This window comes from Petaurus breviceps, unplaced genomic scaffold (genome assembly GCF_028583685.1).
Source record: "Petaurus breviceps papuanus isolate PSGF00001 unplaced genomic scaffold, PetGlider_PUasm1.0 126, whole genome shotgun sequence".
Classification (NCBI taxonomy): Eukaryota; Metazoa; Chordata; class Mammalia; order Diprotodontia; family Petauridae; genus Petaurus; species Petaurus breviceps.
Genome location: NW_027185655.1, coordinates 30,268,585 through 30,292,686, shown reverse-complemented (window position 1 = coordinate 30,292,686; position 24,102 = coordinate 30,268,585). Strand labels below are relative to the sequence as shown.

Here is a 24,102-nt window from a genome sequence, read left to right as displayed (position 1 = left end):
AATCCCAACTTTATTATAAAATGATAATAATTGTTAATAAAAAAGCACGTTAAGTTTTTCAGAGTTGCTTAGAGTTTTACAACAAACTTGTGAGGTAGAAATCATTATTATCTCCATTTTACATATGAGCAAACTGAGTCTGAGAGCAATTTTTTCATGGTCACTCAGCTAGTAAGAAGTGGGATTCAAATACCTATCTTAATGACTCTGAATCCTGGACTCCATCCACTACTGCAGGACAGTGAAGTCAAGTTCACTGGGCACAGTTTGCCAATATCACCTTCTTAGATTACCTGAGAAATTATCCTTTGTTAAACATCTACTTGGTGCTTGGCTCTTTCTCTAAGTTCTTTCAAAGATGATAGATGACAATGACTTAATTATGACCTTTCTATTCTTTCAGTCCCATAGACTTTCCTTTATCTGAGCCTGGTAATGAACTTTTTGGCAAAAGCTACTAACTCCCTTATCTTCCCCTCACTTATCTTCCCTTTAATCTCTTGTTAACTAGTTTTATTCTACCTTTCTCACTCTAAGGTTCTTCTCCTCCTATTATCTGATACAGAAGGAAGGTAAAGAAAGGAATAAACATTTACAAAGCTCCCTGTGAGGTAGGTGCTTTTATTATCCCCATTTTATTGTTGAAGTAACTGAGGAAAACAAAGGTTAAGTGACCTTCTCAAGGCCACGTAACTAATAAGTTTATAAGGGTGAATTTGAGCTCAGGTCTTCCTGACTCCAGGCCAACTTCTCTTATCTATTTTGCCATTCTCCCTCCTAGGCCGTCTCTATATGCTTTCCTTAATACTACTTTTATCACCAACATATCTAAACACCCTTTTTTGCTGCCCTTTGTGTTCCTTTTCAGCCTCACCTTATCCATGGCTTCATTCTACCTAGTCTCACAAGATCTCACTCCTCTAGAATACTGGTCCTCAGTTACCTTTGTCTTCCTTACCTGTCTTATAAAAAATCTGAATTGACTGATGTTTCCCCCATACAACTACATTGGTCTCCATAGTTAGGGACTCCATTTCATTATCATTGGAAACATTTCTACTCATATCTGAAAAATGTCATTCTTATGAGCCTCCTAACCTTTCAAGACTGACTTGCATTAAAGAATATAGTACTCATTCTGTGGACTTCTGTTTCTCACCAGCCACATTTCCACAAAGGAGAAACTTCTACCCAGAGGCTCAATGCCCTTATTACTCAGGGGCCTGGCCTGGGTTCCAGCTCAGTTCACTTTAGTCCAAGCTCTACTCATACCTGGAATTACTCTTTGTATTACTTCTGCTGTTTGAAATTGGTTCTTGGGGGCAGAGCCAAGATGGCAGAGTAAAAGCAGTAACTTGCTTGAGCTCCCACTCCAAACACCTCCAATACCTGTAAAAAAATGACTAAATAAATTTTAGAGGTGTAAAACCCACAAAGTGACATAGAGAAACAAATCTCCTGCTGAAGTTAGGCTGACAGGCCAATCGGAAGGTCTATTGCACTAGATTGGGAAGGGACTACAGTCCCACTTGAGCCATGTGGACCCAGATCCAGTGTGGCCCAGACTGGCAGGAGCAGACTTCAGGATAATGAATCACTGGCAACTGTGGCACTTTCCAGACTTCTCTACCTATAAATGCCAAAGGGAATGTAAAAGGTCAGTGGAGGAACTCAATTGGAACTGGATAAGAGAGGAGCATGGTCCACCCTGCCCCCAGGGCAGCAGAGATTGCAGGCAGCTGCAGTTGCTGATTAGTGGCTGCCTCTGGAGCTCCTGATATGCAGATTGTAGGGGGACCAAGCCACCATTCAGAGGATAATTCCTCTTGCTTTGAACTTCTTGGATCTGGGTCACAGTCTTAGGTGATAGTCTTGGGGTGAGGAGCACTACTGTGCCAGAGCTTGTGGAGGTTGTAGAGAGGGCTCCCTCCTCATAGCTCTGACAACAACTCTGATAACTGATTTGAAAAACCCTAGAAATTTGGGATACACCACTCTCCACTCTGGAGGCAGAATTCTAACATGGCAAAGAGCTCAAAAGTCAAGCAGGAAAGATGAGCAAACAGTGGAAGCAAAATCAGGCAAGAGAATCCTTTTTGGGGGACAAAGAGGATCAAAATATAGAATCAGAAGAAGAAAACAAAGTCAAAACTCCTGCATCAAAAGCCGCCAAGGAAAATATGATCTGATCACAGGACATGGAGGAACTCAAGAAGGATTCTGAAACTCAAGCAAGAGAAGTTGAGGAAAAATTGGGAAGAGAAAAAGAATGATGCAAGAAAACCATGAAAAGTGAGCCAACAGCCTACTAAAGGAGACCCAAAAAAAATAGTGAAGTAAATAACAGCTTAAAAAATAGACTAACTCAAACGGCCAAAGAGGCCCAAAAATCCAACGAGGAGAAGAATAACTTAAAAAGCCACATTTGCCAGATGAAAAAGGAATTGCAAAAACTAACTGAAGAGAATAATTCTTTCAAAATTAGATTAGTGCAAATGGAAGCTAGTGACTTTATGAGAAATAAAGATACTATAAAACAGATCTAAACAAGTGAAAAAATAGAAGGCAATGTAAAATATCTCATGGGAAAAACCACTGAACTGGAAAATACATCCAGGAGAGATAATTTAAAAATTATTGGTCAACCTGAAAGCCATGATAAAAAAAAGAGCCTAGAAACCATCTTTCCAGAAATTATCAAGCAAAATTGCCCTGACATTCTAGAACAAAAGAGGGCAAAATAGAAATTGAAAGAATTCATTGATCACCTCTTGAAAAAGATGCTCAAAAGAAAACACCTAGGAATATTATAGCCAAATTCCAGAGTTCCTAGGTCAAGGAGAAAATATTACAAGCAGTCAGTAACAAACAATTTGAGTATTGTGGAAACACAATAAGGATAACACAAGATCTAGAAGCTTCTACATTAAGGTATTGAAGGGCTTGGAATATGATATTCTGGACATCAAAGGAGATGGGATTAAAACCAAGAATTAGCTTTCCAGCAAAACTAAGTATAATACTTCAGAGGAAAATGTGGACATTCAATGAAATAGAGGACTTTCAAGCATTCTTGGTGAAAAGACCAGAGCTGAAAAGAAAATTTGACTTTCAGATACAAGAAGCAACAGAAGCATGAGAAGGTAAACAGGAAAAAGAAATCATAAGGAATGTATTAAAGTTTAACTATTTACATGCTTACATAATAAAAAAAAAAAAGAAAAAAGAAACGGGTACTCCCCATCTCACCCAGGTGTAATAGTAATGGAATTTAAAGATCCCCCTGTATTGGCTTGGTTTTCAGGTTGAGGTGCTTGGCATTAACTGATGATAATTGTAATTCAGTTGTGATTCAGGGGTGGGAAACTTTTGACTTTTTTATGCTCTGTGACTGATCAAATGAATGTACTTTGTTTATGGTTGGAAATTAATCTCCATTTGAGAAGAGGGGCTTTGTGATTGGCTAAATGAGTGTACTGTCCAGGGGTGCAGTAGTACTTGGAAGAGGGAGTTTGTGATTGACTAAATGAATGTACTACCCAGTGATGGAGTAGTACTTGGAAATTATTGAATTACACTTGGTGAATGTTTTTCTCTGTTCTTAATTTGTCATTGAGTAAAATGGAGGGCTGCTATGTTGGTATTTTGAACCTTGGAAGTTACCTTTGTTAGGCATTACACCACATTGAGAGGCTATCGTATCCCCTCACAGATTGCTTCCATTGCTGATCAGCACACACACTTTGAACTGCCCTCTTTCTGACCTGGACTAGTTCATCTTTAATCACACAGCCTAGAAACTCACTATATTGGTTCCAGTCTGTATGGTTACCCAATCAGCTTTAGCCTAAATGCAGCTCAGTCTTCCTGAGGTCAAATAATTGATTTGCTAGTCTTAGCTTCTCAATGAGCAGGAATACATCCAGCCTGAAGTTTTCTTCTTCTTCCTTATGAGCCATTTTGTACCCTGTGGGTACCCTTCATTTCCCAACTCTGCTTTCTATCTCCTCATTATCTGTTGTCTTCCACTATTAGAATGTGAGTTCTTAGAGGGTAAGGATTATCTTATTTTTTTATATTCATATCTCTAGCAATTAACACATACTTAGCATGTAGTAAATGCTTAATAAGTTGTGAGGTTTTTTTTTTCCTTCCAGCTATGCTGACTTGGAACTATGTTTCCAAAGGTTAATCTAATGTTACTAGATATATATGGATAGAGATATGTGTGTATATTTTAGGTATATATGCATATATAAATAGTATAACATATTATAACATATTCCTATATAATAATACAAATTCAAAGGCACTTAAAAATAAATGTTTACCTATCCTATCTATCTAGTCAAATAACTAACAAAAAGGAATGAGGTTTGGGATTGCCTAATTTTCAAATACTAGTTTCTTGCATTTTCCCATAGAGATAAATAAAATGATAGAATAGGCACAAAGATAAACTAAATCCTAGAATCAAGGTCATTGTCTCTTTTAGTAAATTCACAGTATCCATGGCCATATCCTGTGCAGATCCAACATGTCCAAGGCTCAGAGGAGATTTAGAGCTCACCCTTACATGTCCATCCACACATTCATTTATTTGTCAACAAACATTTATTAAGCATCTGCTAAGTGCAAGTCACTGTGCAAAGTGTTGGAGATACAATGAGAAAAAGAAACAGTTCCTGTATTTTGACTTTTTTTTGAGGGGGGAAGGCAGGGCAATTGGAGTTAAGTGACTTGCCTAAGGTCACACATCTAGTAAGTGTTAAGTGTATGAGACAAGATTTGAACTCAGGTAGTCCTGACTCCAGGTTTGGCACTCTATTCACTGCACCACTTAGCTGCCCTAACAGTTCCTGTTCTGAAGAAGCTTATACATTTATGTGAGTTCAGGGTGTAAGAGACAATGTATAAACACTATAATCTCCCAGTTAATCTTAAAACTAGAAATAATATGTATATATGTCAATATATTGCATGCATGTGTACATATGTAAATATATTAAATATGTGTATGTGTGGCAAAAGGGCAGGTGCTATATATATATATGTATATATATAACATATTTATATATAGACTCAATGCCACACATGTGTGTATGTGTATGGATATAGATATAGATATGGATATAGATATAATATCTTCTTTTTGCACCATCAGAGGTCTTGCTTAATATTGGCAGAAATCCAAACAGTACACTCTGTCGCTGCAACATTCTCTTTGCCCGCAATTGCTGTTTAAGGCCATATCTTTAGTCATAATCTAACCATGGGCTAGAAATTAAGGTCCCCAGCCAAAAAGAATTTTCCAGTGGATTCTTCTGTGTGACTAAAATTACCAATATCTGTCTCACCACTTATTAAAACTGCAAACAAAAAAGTACAAGGTAATCCATTTGAGTTAGTCGTATTTTTACTACAAGAAAGAACAAATGTCAATATAAAGAAGGGGTTCTTAACCCAGGATCCCTGAGATCTTTGGATAGATTTCAGGGGTTCCTTAAATTTATTGTGCAGATTTTCTTATTTCCTTCAAAATCTGTTGCATTTTTTTTAATTCGGTAAAAGATATTGAGACAGGAGCCATAGGCTTCCTCAGACTAACAAAAATTGTCCATTATATAAAAAACCATTGAGACCCAGCTATAAACAAATTACAAATCAACACTTGCTAATCAAAGAAGTGGAAGGAGAGAGGAATTGAATAGAAACAAATTGACTTTTTCATTATTTATGAAAGTTATTTGCTCATACTTCCTCAAAAGTTATTTTTTTTATCAGTTTCTACCATTAAGATTGCCCCCACCTTTGTTCCAGCTCTGCCTAAACCACTAGTGATGATGAGGAAAGCACTACTCTGTCTTCTCAAAATCACACAGTTTTCCCTAAACCATGGCATATTCCCTTGGCTTTGGAAATGAGGGCAAATTCACACTGCCAGAAGTCAATGCTGCAAATCCTAGGCAATTTCTCCCAATGGCAATAGAGGCAAAATGTGTTCCCAAACTCCCTCAGTGCCCTTTCCAAAAAGTTGTTGGAACAGAATGATAGGACCATGAACTGAGAGCTAGAAAGAGCCTGAGAGATCATGTAGTTAAAATCTTTCATTTTACAGTTGAGTAAATTAAGAATCATAGTTGTCCAATAACTTAATTTTGGTCATATAAGTAATGTCAGAGATTGAATTTGAACTCAATTCTTCCTGACTCCAAGTCTAGCATTTTAACCACTATTGTCCTCCAAGTTCCTTTTTGGTAACTCTCTTTTAGCTATCGTTTAATTATTTGGTTATAGTTAAAAATAGAGAAGCTGATCAGGAAATAGATCAGATAAACAACGTACACAACTAATGACCATAGTAGTCAATTCTTCAATTAATCCAAATTCTTGATTTACTGGGATAAAGAACTCACTCTGTGACAAAACTTCTGGGAAATCTAGACAGCAATCTGGTAAAATTAAGAATAAATAAATACCTTAACTCAGATAATATAATCTCCAAATCAATGAATGACTTAAATATAAAACATTACATCATGAACCAGTTAGAAGAGCAATGAAGGAATTATTTTTGGGATCTATGAATTACTTTTATAGTAATGTTTACTCTTATGGATCAAAGACTCAGAAATATTATATAACTTACCTTTGATCACAAAAGTAGTGTCAGAAACCAGATTTGAACTTAATTCTTCCTGATTCCATGGAAGCAATTCAAGCTAGCAGTAGCCCTATTAAAAAAAAAAACATTCCAAGTAAATAATAACTCAAGAAGTGCAAATTAAAGCAACTCTGAGGTTCTACCTTTTCCCATCAGATTGACAACATTGACCAAAAAAAAGGAAATTAGAAATAATAGAGGAGCTACAGAAAAAAAAAAGAAATTCACATTAATGCACTGTTTTGTAGCTAGGAATTGGTACTGGAAATTCTGGAAAATTGGGAACTATACCCCCAATGCTGACAAAATCATACAAACCTTTAGACCCAGCAAAACTACTAATAGGCCTATACTGCAATGAGATCAAACATAGAAGAAAAGGCCTAAAATATTCCAAAATATCTTTTCAAATAGCTTTTTTAAAATATGTGTGATAGAAACAAACTAGAAACTCTGAGGTATACATCAATTGCAGAATGGCTGAACCAATTAGAAATGATAAAGGGAACTATTTTAGAGAAACCCAGGATGTCTTATATGAACCATTACAGAATAATTATTAACAATAATTAATTATTATTAACAATAATAACATCCTAAAGACAAAATACTTTGAAAGATTTAAGAATTCTGATCAATATAACAGCCGACCATGATTCTAGATGACTACCTCATTACAGAGAGATGATGGACTCAGGATACAGAATAAGAGACATTTCTTGAACATGGCCAATGTGATCATTTCTTTTGCTTGCTATACATATTGGCTACAATAACTGCATTTGTTTTTCTTTTTTCCCCATTTTTTTTCCAGTGGGAGAAAGAGAGAATTTGTTTTTAATTGAAAAAAAAAAGTTTATTTTTAAAAAAGTCTCAGCCTAATAGAGTGCTTCAGCACCTAGAGCAATTCCTGGCACCCAGTAAGTATTGATGTTGTTGTTACTGTTTAAGTGCAAAAGAATAGAGATAAATCAGTGACCTATGATCCTTTGAAATTGTTTAGTGGCCTATTGCTGGTGCTTTGGGCAGACAACCTGATCCTTTTTCTTTGTTAATTTCTTTTTCTTCAGATGTGATTTCATCAGGACACAGATATCCTTGTGTAAAACCTCCTTCCATTGAGGAATGTTAGCAACTGTTCCTTAACTGGGAGTCTTACGGGGTTGCAAGGAGCAACCTTTGAAATAAGTCAGTAACTTGCCAAGGTTTCACAGCTAGTATATATCAGAGACAAGTTACACTCATTTCTTACTGGACTTCAAGACCAACCCTCTATTGATTTTCTCCAGACTTTACTAAAACTAGGAAAGGAAAAGCATTGATTTTCACCCACCAGAAGAACTATAAGTAAATGTGTAACCATTGTTTGATCCCCAGGAACAAAAAACAAACCACCCACAAAAAGAATAAATTAAGGGGGCATATACTTTCTCCCTTGCTCCAATTCCTGAGCAAATAGACTCATTGGATATCACCATGACTTAATCTCATTATTCTGGCACCTTAGCTCATTTTCCTACTCTGGACTCTCAGAAAAAAAGGAAAAATTCCATTGTAATGGAAATATGATTCATGAAGATTTTCAATAGACTCCCTGACTTCAATAGAAAGTAATTCTATTTCCATAGACTGCCCCTCCTCTGATTTTCCTCTCCCTGAACATAGAGGGGGTGGAATGCTTTTTGTGAAGGGTTAGTTCTGTTGAAAGAATATGGATGATTTTTTAAAAAATCTAATTCTGTAGATAACATCTTGTTATCTATACTTTTCAATAACTTTGCTTTTTACCTTCCTTACACATCAATAATAAAATTAAGCTCCAGGTATAGCTCAAGGTTTCTGGCCCCCTCTGCATGGCATTTCTTCATTGTCTTTAAAAGGCAATTCAAAACTATGCATTTCTTCTGGCGTTAATATTGTATATATGGTACCACAAGGATGATTGCAAATTAGGTTCCCACTGCCTCCAAATAAGTATTAAAATGGAAAATCAAAATAAATTACTTTTTTACGAAAACTCAATATCATACTACCTTATAATGAACAATCTATTTTGAGATTAGAAAGATACAATATTCCCCAGAAAGAGCACCAATTACATAAGTGCATGATAGAGAAAAGAAGAAATTGAAAAGTCCTACTTTAATAACATCTTTGAAAGTACAAAAAAGAAACTTTAGGGTAAGTTTTGGTTTTATTTTGTTTTGTTTTGCTTTGCCTTCTCTAAAATCCTGGCAATTTGACCCAGTCCAATAGCCTTTCCATTCTAAGTCATCACTATAATAATTTTAAAAATCATTAATCATCTGGTGGTGCATATGACTTTCCTAGTAACTTTTCCAAACAAAGAACCTTTGTGGATAGATGTGTTAATGAGGGATTTCCAGAGTGATGATCTTGATTGAGTTGACTGGGGAATTAACAAATCAAACCGTCTGACTTCTTTCCCTAAACTGATCAGTTGTTGTGGCTGTAGGCTGCAGTACATTGAATGGAGTACTGTACCTAGAGTCAGGAATACTAGAGTTCAAACCCAAATTCAGACACTTATCAGACCCCAGGCAAGTTATATAACCTAAACTTGCCTCAGTTTCTTTGACTGTAAACTGGGAATAATAATAGCACCTACCTCCAGAGTTGTTGTAAGGATCAGATGAGATAATAATTGAAAAGTGTTTGCAATATAAATGTCATTGAGTTGTTTCAGTTACGTCCAACTTTTTTTTGCAGGAGAGAGGGAAGGGAAATTAATATTAAGTGACTCACCCAAGGTCACACGGCTAATAAGTGTTAAGTGTCTGAGGCTGTATTTGAACTCAGGTCCTCCTGACTTGTAGCAGCAAACACCCCAGCGTCCTTAGGGTTTGCCGCTACCACAGGTTCTTGGATCTGCTTTGTTAAAGGAAAGCAACTCAAAATGGGTTAACAAGCTTACTTTAATCAGTCAGACATATATCGTTTACCTTGTTCAGGGGAAAAAGATCAGCACCCCAAACTTCAAAATATACAGACAGAATTATCAAGACATTAACAGATCAAGTAGACAGCTTTCCAAACTGTCCAACCATTACATCCATACCCAGTCAACATCTGGGTTTCCACATCTGGGTTTTTCAAAGCTGGGGGACTCTCAACAACGGCTTCCCAGAATTCAGATCAAATCACAGAACACTTCTCAAAGTGAGTCCCAAAACAAAGCTACACATCAGGGCTTATGTAGCCTTCTCCTGGCTCAGGGAATGTAACAACCTTATTAACTCACTGGCCAATCAAGAAGTATCTACTGAAAAACAAGCCTCCCTCCCCAGGCTTCTGGTGCACTCCAGCCTAGGGGCAGGGAAGATCTTCCAAATTTGCATTCCCATTACATGACTCCAGGGCCAGTTCTTTATTCACTGTGTCACCTAGATGCCCCAACATCCAGCTCTTCATGGTGCCATTTGAGGTTTGCTAGGCTTATTGGAGTGGTTTACCATCTCCATCTCCAGGTCATTTTAAAGATGGAAAAACTGAGGCAAGCAGGGTTAAGTGACTTTTCCAGGATCTAAGTAAGTGTCTAAGTCCAGATTTGAAGCCAAAAAGATATCTTCCTGACTCTAGGCTCAGTTCTCCATTCACTGAACCACCTAGCTGCCCATACATAAATGTTAGGAATTATTATAAAATTTGTAAAAATTCTTAGCATAGGGCCTGAGACATAGTAGATAATAATTTCTTGCTGCTCTTTTTCTTTCTTTCTTGTGGTTACAAAAGCAGAGAAAATATTAACATGAACCCATAGCCTCTGAATCCATGAAAGTTGATTATCTCACTTTGTGCACTACCCCATGTGAACTGAAACAAATCATTTAATTCCATCTGTGATTTTTTATATATTTCAGGTGTTTGGGGACCACAGTCCTTATGCCTTTACTCATCACTTCAGCAGAAGAGACATGATTTTCCCCTTTAGTCATTATCTATAAATCAATCTCAATTATTTTGGATATGCTATTTTCCTCAATTTGTCTACATTTAACTCAAATGGAATGAAAAGAACATTGCTACTTAGAACTAATTTTAAAAGTCTATGACTTATTACTCTATGTTTATGGTCAAATGGGGTCAAGGAATATTGACTTTTCATATTTTTGGTTGTACTACAAATTAGTACACGCAAATTTAGCCTTCTATTTCAGTAATCATTGTATTTGTTTATGAACTTAAAATGTCATGAATGTAGCGGGTGTTGGACAAAATATCTGTTGAATAAATGAATGACTGAATGAAGGTAAAGTGCTTCTTTCAGATTTTTCCCCAATGAATAAACTCCCTTGAAAAAATTTCAAAATATAGAATTTTCTTCTCCATATTCACTATAAAAATACATCTTTTCTTGTTCTTATCTATAAGAATAATCCTAAATGTACATACAGCCTGTGCCCCACCCTATGAACTACTGGTTTCAAAGTAGAATTGAAGAGTTTGGAAATGATTGTCCTGCTTGAACCTCCAATATTTAAATTTGATTGAACTAATTTCGCATCTTGCTGAAAGATCAGATAAGTAACATACAACAGTCTCCCATAATCTAATGTAAGCATCTTGAGAGCTGGGACAGTCTTTTTGTTTGTTTGTTTTTGTTTTTTGCCATTCTATCCCCAGTGTTTAACCTAAGGCATGGAATACTTAAATAGGCATTTGATGAATTCTTGTTGACTGAAAAAAGTAAAATGTGTAATAGAAAGCTAATGGTTAAACTCATTTCAAAACTCATTCGCATAGAACACAAATTCTTCCCTTATTGTCACCAGAGTAGTCAGGAAAAAAATAGCATAACTTAAATTATTCTCAGTGTTCCTCAAACTGAAAGACAGCTCCATCAAACACCTCTATTACGCCTTGGGGAGAATCTGGAGGAGAAATCTACTGGAAAATCTCATGGCGACAGACTTAGTAAAGTTTTAGGTTGATGAACAAGTTTTATAAGCCCTGAATATATTTTACTACTAACTTCTTAAGGTTGATACTCACTCCCTGAGTAGATATTATGTGACCTATATACTTGGAAAGCATTCTATAAAATTGGCGATATGGATTGGTCTTATGACCAATATAGGCTTCTAACTAATTTAACACTTTCCATAATTTTCCCCACATGCTCTTATGGCATCTTGCCAAATATAATGAGATCATTCAAGTTCATGTCACCAACTACTCTTTTCATTCGCAGTAACTCTTTGAGGACATTTGTTCAAATTGATAGAATCTTGATGGCCTGATAAAGTTCAATTAAAGTCTCCAAAATGAATTTTTTCTGGATCTCCCTTTCCCAATCCCTCCCTAGTAGGAAGGTTCAAATTTCCTCGATGTGCTTCACCAGATTTGTCTTCTATCTCCCTGCATACTTCTGCATAGATGAAATGAATTGTCTAGGAGGTACCAGGCCCAAGACTATCCAACACTTGAATGTTTGTGCCAATACTTTGCATGGACTGGAATTTATTCTAATTTAGGCTCTCAACATGTATGCCAAGTCTGCATGTACTAGGTCCATGGCATCTATTTTCTCAATGACAGCCAAGAATTCCAGGGTCTTTGAGACATAACCCCAATATGGACACATTTTTTTCCTTCAGAGAACTATAGAGGCCAGATCCCTCCTCCCTGCACATCTGTTAATTGTAGAACTATATGATGCAAGTGTCTTTTATAAATGACTGGATTGATTGTCATTTGGGACCTCCAGAGAAACTGTACTCCCTGGGTCTCCATTAAATATTGAGTGGGAAGGAAGTGATGGTAAGTAGAGCTTACCTGAAGAAAGAATACTAAGAGGAAGTCAAATGAACATGGAATGATAATACTAGGTCACATTTATATAGTTCTAAATGGTTTACTAAGTGATGTCTTCTACACAGTTTCTGTCCAGCACAGTAGGACATGGTACATTTCTAATGTTTACTGTCACTCTTCCATGAGGTCTTATGAGTATAAGTATAAAAGCCTTTCCTTATTGTGTTAAGAAAAATTAAGTAGGGGAGGCTAGGTGGTGCAGTGAGTAGAGCTTTGGCCCGGAGTAAGAAGGACCCAAGTTCGGTCCGGTTCCGGCCTCAGACACTTAACACCCACACAAAAATACTAGCTGTGTAACCTTGGGCAAGTTACTTAACCCCAATTGCCCTCCAAAAGGCAAAAAAAGAGAAAAATTAAGTAGAAAACACTTTAGATTCTGGAACAGCCTTCTCCATAATTAAATCATTTTTTCCTCATTTGGCAAAGGTAGAATTCATCTTCTAGTGAACCAGCTTGAATCCTGATCTCAAACCCAGCACACATATAGCCATCTAACCCTCTCCCCATAACTACTTACCTTTTGTTTGTTTTCTTTAACTTGTTCTGTTATATATATACCCATACACATACACATACATATATAGACACATATATTCACATATATGTGTATATATGTGTATGTGTGTATTGTGTGAGTACATGAATTTATACATGTTGTTTGACAGAATATAAGAACGTTGTGAGTATAGATCTCTGAATACAATCTTTGCATACATCACTGTTCCTGAAACATAGTAAGTATTTAATATTTGAACTTGTTGCAAGTCAAGAATTGTAAGAAAATAGAATTCACTAGCTTCCTGGCAACTACATCAGACATACTCAAGAAAGTTTGCTTGGACATTAATTTTGCATCAAGGATTACTAACATTTTTTTGGGTGTCCTATGCACCTTTGGCTATAGTCTGGTGATGCATTTGGATCCCCTCTCAGAATAATGTTTTTCAAGGCATGAAATAAAATACACAGAATTTTAAAGGAAATCAATTTTACTGAATTACAACTATAAAAATATTAAAAAAAAACAATTGCCAAATTAGGAACCTCTGGTTTATAAATATGATGGGTAAGGGTCACTCTGCCTCTTGGATTAAGGAAATTCCTGGCTCTTTTGAACATCTATTGGTCAGAATTCACACCACAAGAGAAATCTGCCAGAGACCAGGAAGAGGAAAAGATTGAGATGGTTCTTAACCCTGGAGCCTCTGATGAACTCTCAATTCCAGAGTTTGCCTACTAATGAGCAATTTGTTGCTTCCCTTTCAGGGACTTGTCTTTAGGGATACTCTCTAAAACCTTATGAGACTTTATCACTCTATTACTATAATATTAGGGGGTTATTCCCAATAACTTCTCTGCAAATTTTTCAGGGTATGTATGAGTAAAAATGGAATTCAGAACTTGTTCTGGGCTGAACTAGTCATCATATACCCAAGATAATCATTTGAATGTTTCCTTCTCCTGAGAAAAATAGCAGCTGAGACTCGCAGTGGGCATTTGATGACTATACCTAAATGCCTGAGTGTTCCTTGGAGTTTTAAGGCTGGAACAACTTGGTAAATTTGTGAAATATTGCGTGGTAACTTTTGCATTTTAAACTCCAGACTAAATAAGATAAAGTAGATCCTGGGAAGGCGCTAGAAAATTATATTGCTCCAACTAGAAACTACAGGAATCTAAATGGATTTCTGCCTGCACATATGTGAACCTGGATGAAGGACCCAGGGAGGTTAGAAGTCTGAACTCAGATACAACCTAAGAAATTTTTCAGAGAATGAATTCTAAGTAACTAATTTTGACCCCCTACTGGGAAGGCAAGTAGGTTCAGTCTACTCACCCACTGATCTTTCTATATTAAACTTCCATGTTGGGGCATTTGTTTCTGCATAAAAGAAAAATACTTATACATGGCTTTCCATCTGTATACATGTTTTATGCCCCCATTAAAGTACAAATGCCTTGAGAGCAGGGATTGCTTGGTAAAGTGACAGGCACTTAATAAATGTTTGCTGAATTGAATTGTTATTTTATCTTATCATTACATATTTTATTTATTACCATTAATTATCTGCTGTGCTTGATATTCAATGCCATCTATATTTAGAAACACGCATTTCCTTAAGATTATATTAATTTCATTTTTTATATTTAATGTCATTTATATTCATAAGCATATACATTTCCTTAAGATTATACTAATTTGATTTTTTTATTTAATGCCATCTATATTTAGAAGCATATGCATTTCCTTAAGATTATATTAATTTCTTTTTTTATTCTTAATGAAAAATTAACCAGAATAACTAATATTAGTGTCTTTCTGCATTGATGGAATGAGTTTCCTCACTGGGACTCCACATGAATGAACTCACAGATATGGTCCCCACTCCCCACCTCTCCCTATCTCTTCCACCACAAAAAGCAGAACTTGTAATAGAGAGTTAATATCAGTGCCATATCTTCTTTCCTGTCATGTGTTCCTGGTGGAGAAAGAGGCAAGAAAACTCTTTAGAAAAGATATGCACCAACGGCGCGGCGGCGGCAGCACGGTGGCACGCGGACGCAGGCCAGGAAGGGGCCTGATCAACTCCGAGGGCAAGTCTTCCCACCAACCACAAGGTCCACTACCAGGCCTATCACCAAAGGGCTGGGACTGGAAAGAGCAAGAAAAGAAGCAAAGACAGGGGCCCCTATACTGGACAGCAAACACTCCTGGGGCTACCACATCATAGCACAGAAATCTTTTGTTAAAAAAAGCCCCTTCCAGGACCTCCAAAGACGAGGATGACAGAATGAACCCCACTTGCTCCCAACCCCCCCTCTGAACCTGAAAATATAGTAACTATTGTCCAGGGCAAAACCCTCTACAGTAAAGGCTTGGGATCCTAGAGGAAGGGCGTGGTTAGGACCCTGCCTCAAAATGGGTAGAAAGCAGACTACAAAGACAAAGACTCTAGAGTCCTACTATCCTCAGAGGGAGGAACCAACCTCAGAGGGAGAGAATGTGGACTCCACACCCACAGCTGAAACTTCAACAGGGAATGGATCCCAAGCACAGAAGGCTCTCCTAGATGAGATCAAAAGGAACTTTGAAAGCAAAATGAGAGAGATAGAAGAGAAAATGAATAATTCTCTCAAAACAAAAATAGCAGAATTCAAAAAGCATTATAATGAGGAAAACATCTCTCTAAAAAGAAAAGTGTATGATATGGAAAAGGAGCTTCAAAAATTAACCAAGGAAAATGCTTTGCTAAAAACCAGAATTAAACAAATGGAAACAAATAACTCTATGAGGAACCAAGAAGTAGCCAAGCAAAACAACAAAAATGAAAAATTAGAAAAAGAGGTAAAATACCTCAAAGAAAAAATAACTGACCTGGAAAACAGATCCAGGAGAGATAATCTGAGAATCATAGGCCTACCAGAAAATTATGATGAAAAAATGAGCCTGGACAACATTCTCCAAGAGCTCGTTAAGGAAAACTGCCCTGAGATACTAGAACCTGAGGGGAAAGTAGAAATTGACAGAATCCACCGGACACCTGCTGTAAGAGATCCCAAACTGAAAAATCCTCGAAATGTTGTGGCCAAACTCCAGAACTACCAGATAAAAGAGAAAATACTTCAAGCGGCCAGAAACAAACAATTCAGATATCGAAGGTCCACAGTGAGGATTGCACAGGATTTGTCAGCCTCCACACTGAAAGATCAGAGGCAGTGGAATACAATTTTCAGGAAGGCAAAACAACTTGGATTACAACCAAGGATCACATACCCAGCGAGACTGAGCATATTCTTCCAGGCAAAGAGATGGTCATTCAATGATATAACAGAGCTCCAGACCTTCTTGATAAAAAAGCCAGAACTCAATGGAAAATTCAACCTCCAATTACGAGAAGCAACAGTGACTTAGAAAGGTAAACAAGGAGAACACACATCATTTTAGAGGGAAAGAGGGGAGGGAGAGGAGCTTTGCATGAGATCTGTTCCTGTCATTCTTGATGCGAAGAAAAAATAGCATACCTCATTAAGTATAACAATATCCTACAGGTAGTAGGAGGGGGAAAGGTTTACAAAAGGGGGGTGGGAGTGGTTTGTAGAGAGGGAAGTAGTAAGGGGAAAAGGGGAGGAAAAGGGAGGGGGCCCGAAAAGGGAACACTGAGGGAGGCGGTGGTCAAAAGGAAAACTATTAAGGGGGGGAAGGGAGAAGGAAGGAAAAATACGAACATTAACAGGGGCAGGAATAGGATAAGGGTAAAGAAACAGATAACAATCATAACTGTAAATGTGAATGGAATGAACTCTCCTATAAAATGGAGACGGATAGCAGAATGGATCAGAAATCATAATCCTACAATATGCTGTTTACAAGAAACACATCTGAAACAGAGGGATACATACAAGGTAAAGGTAAAAGGTTGGAGTAAAATATATCATGCCTCAGCTAAAGTAAAAAAAGCAGGGGTAGCAATCCTTATCTCAGATAAAGCAAATGCAAAAATTGACCTAATTAAAAGAGATAAGGAAGGAAACTATATCCTGTTAAAAGGCACCATCGAGAATGAAGCAATATCACTACTTAACATATATGCACCAAGTGGTGTAGCTTCCAAATTCCTAGAGGTGAAGCTAAAGGAATTAGAGGAAGAAATAGATAGCAAAACTATACTAGTGGGAGACCTTAATCTCCCCCTATCTGAACTTGATAAATCCAACCTCAAAATAAATAAGAAAGAAGTTAAGGAGGTGAACAGGATTTTAGAGAGGATAGGTATGATAGATCTCTGGAGAAAACTGAATGGGGATAAAAAGGAATATACATTCTTCTCAGCGGTTCATGGCACATACTCAAAAATTGACCATGTTCTAGGGCATAAAAACCTCACAATTCTATGAAGTAAGGCAGAAATATTAAACGCATCATTCTCAGATCATGATGCAATAAAAATTATATGCAATAAAGGGCCAGGGAAAGACAGACTAAAAACTAACTGTAAATTAAACAATTTAACCCTAAAGAATGAGTGGGTCAAACAAGAAATTATAGAAACAATTAGTAATTTCATTCAAGAGAATGATAATAATGAGACAACATACCAAAATCTGTGGGATGCATTAAAGGCAGTTCTTAGGGGAAGTTTTATATCCCTGAGTGCATACGTGATTAAATTAGAGAAAAGGGAGCTCAATGAATTGGGCATGCAATTAAAAAACCTAGAAAAAGAACAAATTCAAAATCCCCAACTAAATACTAAACTAGAAATATTGAAGACTAAAGGAGAGATTAATAAAAGCGAAATTAAGAAAACTATTGAACTAATAAATAAAACCAAGAGCTGGTTTTATGAAAACACCAACACAATTGATAGACCCTTAGTGAATATGATAAAAAAAAGAAAGAAGAAAACCAAATTATGAGTATCAAAAATAAAAAGGGTGAATCTACCTCCAATGAAGAGGAAATCAAAACAATAATTAGGAATTATTTTTCCCAATTGTATGCACATAAATTTGACAATCTTAGGGAAATGGATGAGTATTTAGAAACATACAAATTGCCCAGATTAACTGAAGAGGAAGTAAATTACTTAAATAATCCCATCTCAGTAAAAGAAATTGAACAAGCCATCAGTCACCTCCCTAGGAAAAAATCTTCAGGGCCAGATGGATTCACTAGTGAATTCTATCAAACATTTAAAGAACAATTGATTCCAATACTCTACAAATTATTTGGGAAAATTAGTGAAGAAGGAGTTCTACCAAATTCTTTTTATGACACAAATATGGTACTGATACCTAAATCAGGAAGAGATAAAACAGAGAAAGAAAATTATAGACCAATCTCCCTCATGAATATAGATGCAAAAATTCTAAATAAAATACTAGCCAAAAGACTACAGCAACTTATCTCAAGAATAATACACTTTGATCAGGTAGGATTTATTCCAGGAATTCAAGGATGGTTTAATATTAGGAAAACCATCAGTATAATTGAGCATATCAACAATAAAACTAGCAGAAACCACATGATCATCTCAATAGATGCAGAAAAGGCTTTTGAAAAATACAACATCCATTCCTATTAAAAACATTAGAAAGTATAGGACTAAATGGAGCCTTCCTTAAAATAATAGGTAGCATCTATTTAAAGCCATCAGCAAGTATTATATGTAATGGGGAGAAGCTGGAAGCATTTCCCATAAGATCAGGGGTGAAACAAGGGTGTCCACTATCACCCCTCTTATTCAATCTGGTACTAGAAATGTTAGCAGTAGCAATTAGAGAAGAAAAAGAAATCAAAGGAATCAATTTAGGCAAAGAAGAGACCAAGCTATCACTCTTCGCAGATGATATGATGATATACTTAGAGAATCCTAGAGAATCAAGTAAAAAACTGCTTGAGACAATAAATAAATTTGGCAAAGTTGCAGGATATAAAATAAACCCACATAAATCCTCGGCATTCCTATATATTTCCAATAAAATTCAACAGCAAGAAGTAGAAAGAGAAATCCCATTTAAAGTTACTGTAGACATTATAAAATATTTGGGAATCTACCTGCCAAAACAAACCCAGGACCTGTATGATCATAACTACAAAACACTTTTCACACAAAAAAAGTCAGATCTAACTAATTGGAAAAATATCAATTGCTCATGGCTGGGTCGAGCTAATATAATAAAAATGACAATTTTACCTAAATTAAATTATATATTTAGTGCCATACCAATTAATTTACCAAAAAACTACTTTATAGAGTTAGAAAAAATAGTAACAAAATTCATCTGGAAGAATAAACGGTCCAGAATATCAAGGGAATTATTGAAAAAAAAAATGCTAGGGAAGGTGGACTAGCTTTACCAGATTTCAATCTGTACTATAAAGCAGCAGTCATCAAAAATACCTGGTACTGGCTTAGAAATAGAGAAGTGGATCAATGGAATAGATTAGGCACACAAGATTCAGAAGTCAATGACTACAGTAATGTATTGTTTGATAAACCCCCAGACCCTGGTTTTTGGGATAAGAACTCACTGTTTGACAAAAACTGCTGGGAAAACTGGAATATAGTATGGCAGAAACTGGACATAGACCATTATCTAACACCATATACCAAAATCAAGTCTAAATGGGTTCATGATCTAGGTATAAAGGTTGATACTGTAAGCAGTCTGCTAAAACAAGGAATAGTTTACCTATCAGACTTGTAGAGAGGGAATGACTTTATGACGAAACAGGAATTAGAGAACATTATAAAATGTAAAATGGATAATTTTGACTACATGAAATTGAAAAGTTTCTGTACAAATAAAGCCAATGTAACCAAGATTAGGAGGGAGGTGGGAAATTGGGAAAGAATCTTTACAACCTATGTCTCTGACAAAGGACTCATCTCTAAAATATACAGAGAATTGAGTCAAATGTATAAGAATACAAGTCATTCCCCAACTGATACATGGTCAAAGGATATGAACAGGCAGTTTTTTGAGAAAGAAATTAAAGCTATCTACAAGCACATGAAGAAATGCTCTAATTCACTATTGATTAGAGAAATGCAAATCAAAACAACTCTGAGGTACCACATCTCACCAGTCAGATTGGCTAAAATGACAAAACAGGAAAATGACAAATGCTGGAGAGGATGTGGGCAAACTGGAACACTAATGCATTGTTGGTGGAGTTGTGAACTGATCCAGCCTTTCTGGAGAGCAATCTGGAATTATGCCCAAAGGGCTATAAATACTTTCATACCCTTTGATCCAGCAATACCACTCCTAGGGTTATATCCCAAAGAGATTATAGAAATGGGAGAAAGACCCATATGTACAAAAATGTTTATAGAAGCACAGGAGTGGATTTGTTCTGTGAAATTTAGATGCAAAAGGCAACACTTAAGGACCTAGGGGACCACATGTGGCCTCCAGGCCACAGGCTCACCACCCCTGGTCTAGCCACATCTGGTATTTTACTCTCTTATTCTCCATTTTTAGGTCTGGATCTTCTGGGGGTCAATCTACTACCATAATAATAGCCTTTGCTTATTTTCTTGCCTCTACCCAGTATACCTAGTATTAACCTTACCTGACTGTCCCATGAAATGCAGACAACATATTTTCAGTCAATATAATTACAAATAGCAACATATAACTGTTAGAAAAAATACTAAAGGCATCTAGCAAAGTAGAAATAATTACTGTATAAGCTTAGTCATGACTACTGGACAGGGAAAGTGTCTTTACTATAGCAGATCTGTATGAACCAAAAACATTTGAATTTTTGTGAAAAGCATCAATTTCAGGGGATAGGTAGGGTATAACCCCTCAAACTCTAAGAGCTTATCCTTACTACCATGTGATAAAAAACCTTGAGAGCTCCACATTCTAAGACATGGACCTAGATGAGAGTCCCTGGGTATTTCTTCCCTTTATTTCTCCTTTCTTAAGAACATAGGTCAGAAACCAGAGACGTGAAAATGTATGTTCCTGGTCCTAGTGAGAGGGAAATGATAAAATAGATGTGGAAAAGCTACTCCTCCATATGATCTAATGGGAGAACACCATTATGAATACTATTGTTGAATCCATCCCTGCTTGATACAGTAGAAGTTATAAGGAGGGGTTTCTAGGCAGCATAATACCACAATCTATCCTTATATCCAGAGAAGGGAGATTTGGGCACGGTCAGATTTGAAGCTTGATTCAAGAGTAAACTAAATCTGAATTCAAAAGCTTTACCTTCTATTGAGAGAAAGAGAATTTTCTGAAAAGTTTGCCTCTTGTAGAAAGAAGAGATCCATCCACATAACCCTCATAGTCAGTAAGAGACTAAAGCCAAATGGGGGAACAATTACTTTGATATATGATATAAAGTGTTTGATTAAAACTAATTTTTTCCAGACTGCTGTTCTCTTTTCCCAAGAGTTTTTTTTTATAAATTGTGAGACTTTGTCAAGTATCTGGGGTCTTGAGGATTGTAGAATAAAAGGGAGTAGGTTTTGTTCCTTTTTAAAAAATGTTTGCATTCTGTGTATCTTGTCTGTTGTACTAATCAACTTCTCTATTTTTAACTAAAACCAAATTGTTTTGATGGCTGATGCTTTGTAGTATAGTTTAAGATCTGACACTACTAAACGTACTCCTTCCCACTTTTTTTCATTGTTTTGTGATCTCTTATTAATCTAGGTGAATTTCTTTTCCCCACGCCATTCTATAAGATAATCCTTTGGTAGTTTGATTGTTTGGGCAGTGAATTAATGTACTAATTTGGATAATATATAATTTATTTTTTTTTGCCTTTTGGAGGGCAATTGGGATTAAGTGACTTGCCCAAGGTCACAAGGCTAGTTTTGTGTTGTGCCTGAGGCTGGATTTGAACTCAGGTCCTCCTGACTCCAGGGCCAGTGCTCTATTCACTGTGCCACGTAGCCACCCCAATATATAATTTTTCTTATTTTGGATTGGCCTATCCATGAGCAATTGATATTTTTTTTTTACAAAAATTTAAACTAAGTGAATAAGCATTTAAGTAGCTCTAGTATGTCAGGCATTGTACCACATTCTGAGGATACAAAGAAAAAAAACAGACCCTGATTTCAAGGAGCCAAAAAGTCTTACAGAAGAGATACCATGCAAGCAATTATGTACAAATTGGGTATGAACAGGATAAAACCGAAACATCACCAGAAGAATGCAGAACATTAAGAGGAATGGAAAAAGCTTATTTAGGTAGCAAGCATTAATTTTTGACATTCATTTTTTTCTGTTTTGAGATTTGGATTTTCTCCCTCTCTCCAACCTGTCTCTGATTCATTGAGAAGGCAAGCAATATGATATCAATTATGTATGTAAAGTCATGCAAAATAGATTTCCATGTAAACCATACTGCCCATAAAGAATAAAAATATTATATTTGGGTAATATATAATACAGTAAAAAATAAAGTAAAAAAAAGTGTTAACCTACCCTCAGAATTCATTAGGTCTTGGGTTATTGTATTGATTGATCTTTTATAATTGATCATTGTTATAATTGTTATAATATTGCTATTACTGTGTAATGTTACTGTGTAGCCTTGACTTCATTTTGCCTCAGTTCACTTATGTCGTCCCATGTTTTTCTGAAAACATCCCCCTAAATTGTTTATAGCACAATAATTTTCTATCACAATCAAATCAATTTGTTCATCCATTCACCCATTGATGGGTGTCCTGTCAATTTCAAATTCTTTGACAACATAAAAAGAGTTGCTATAAATATTTTTGTAAATACAGGTTCTTTGCCTTTTTCTTTTATGTCTTTGGGATGTAGAAGTAGTAGGATTCCTGGATCATAATGTATTCAGTTTTATAACCCTTTGAACATAGTTCTGAATTGTTCTTGAGATTGATTGGACTAGTTCACAACTCCACCAACAATGCACTAGTGTATCTATTTTCCCACATCCCATCCAGGACTTGTCTTCTTTTTTACTTTTCTATCTCACTAGCCAATATGATAGGCAGAAGGCTATACCTCAAGAGTTTTTTTATTTGTATTTCTCTAACTAGTATTGATTTGGAGGATTTTTTTTCATATGACTCTTGATAGCTTTGATTCCATCTTCAAAAAACTGGCTGTTCATATCCTTTGTTTATTGGAGAACAGTTCTTATTTTATAAATTTCAATTCCCTATATATGTGAGAAATAAGGCCTTTATGAAAAAATTGCTGTAATGTTTTTCTCTAATTTCATGCTTTGTTTCCCCTAATTTTGGCTGCATTGGTTTGTAGCAAGCATTTATTAAATGCTTGTTATGTGCCAAGCTCTGGTGATGTAAATCTAAACCGAAAGAAAAATGGTGGTTGTCCTCAAGGAGTTTCTGCTTTAGTCCAGACGATAACACTTTACAGGAAGCTGGGGTGGGGTCCAGGGATGCAATAGTAATGGAATTTAAAGATCCCCTTGTATTGGCTTGGCTTTTGGTTTGATTGTGACAGAGTTTGTGAATCCCACTTGTGGGATGGACTTGTTAATGTGAAAAGAGAGGGCTGAACTGGGATGAGCTAGTGATGTAAATGTAGAGAGACACAAGAAAAGAGAGAGGCAGAATAACTTTTTGGAAGCAGCATCTTGGAGGCAGAGAGAGACTGAGAGGATTGCTGAAGGCCACTTTGAATTGCCCAGGACTTTTGAGAGCTGCCACCCAGAACTGCCAAGGACTGAGGAGACATGGCTGTTATGCTGCTACTTTGTCTGTCTGTTTTAATGTTGTTTTGCCAGATTTGTCCACTGGTGAAAGATAGTCCTGTTGTTGCAGAGGTCTTTTAACCTTGCTGTTGGTTCAGAGCTCCTGAGACTGTTTTGCAGACAGAGAGTGAATTCTGTCTACTGGTGAAGGACAGTGCTGTTGTTGCAGAGGGTGTGGAACCTTGCTGTTGGTTCAAAATCCCTGAAGAAGGATAGTTGTATGTTTACAGAAATCCTGGAAGAGGGTTTTGCTAATGTTTTGAGGGGTCCTAGGACTGTTCTGCAGACAGAGAATGAATTAATTAAGACATTGGCAATGTATCTTGTGACCTTGCTAGGCTTTGTCTCCCCAGGAACAAAGATTGCTGAGAACTTG

The 24,102-nt window shown here is 36.4% G+C and overlaps 1 long non-coding RNA gene across 2 annotated transcripts in view; it reads right to left on the bottom strand.

Moving 5' to 3' along the window:
- The window catches only part of LOC138169791 (uncharacterized), a 140,344-nt gene that overhangs the window by 42,739 nt on the left and 73,503 nt on the right, over positions 1 to 24,102 (bottom strand). For both annotated transcript variants that reach the window (XR_011170466.1, XR_011170465.1), the window contains one exon: positions 6,650 to 6,734. This is a non-coding gene — a long non-coding RNA (uncharacterized lncRNA). The remainder of the gene's footprint in view (positions 1 to 6,649; positions 6,735 to 24,102) is intronic.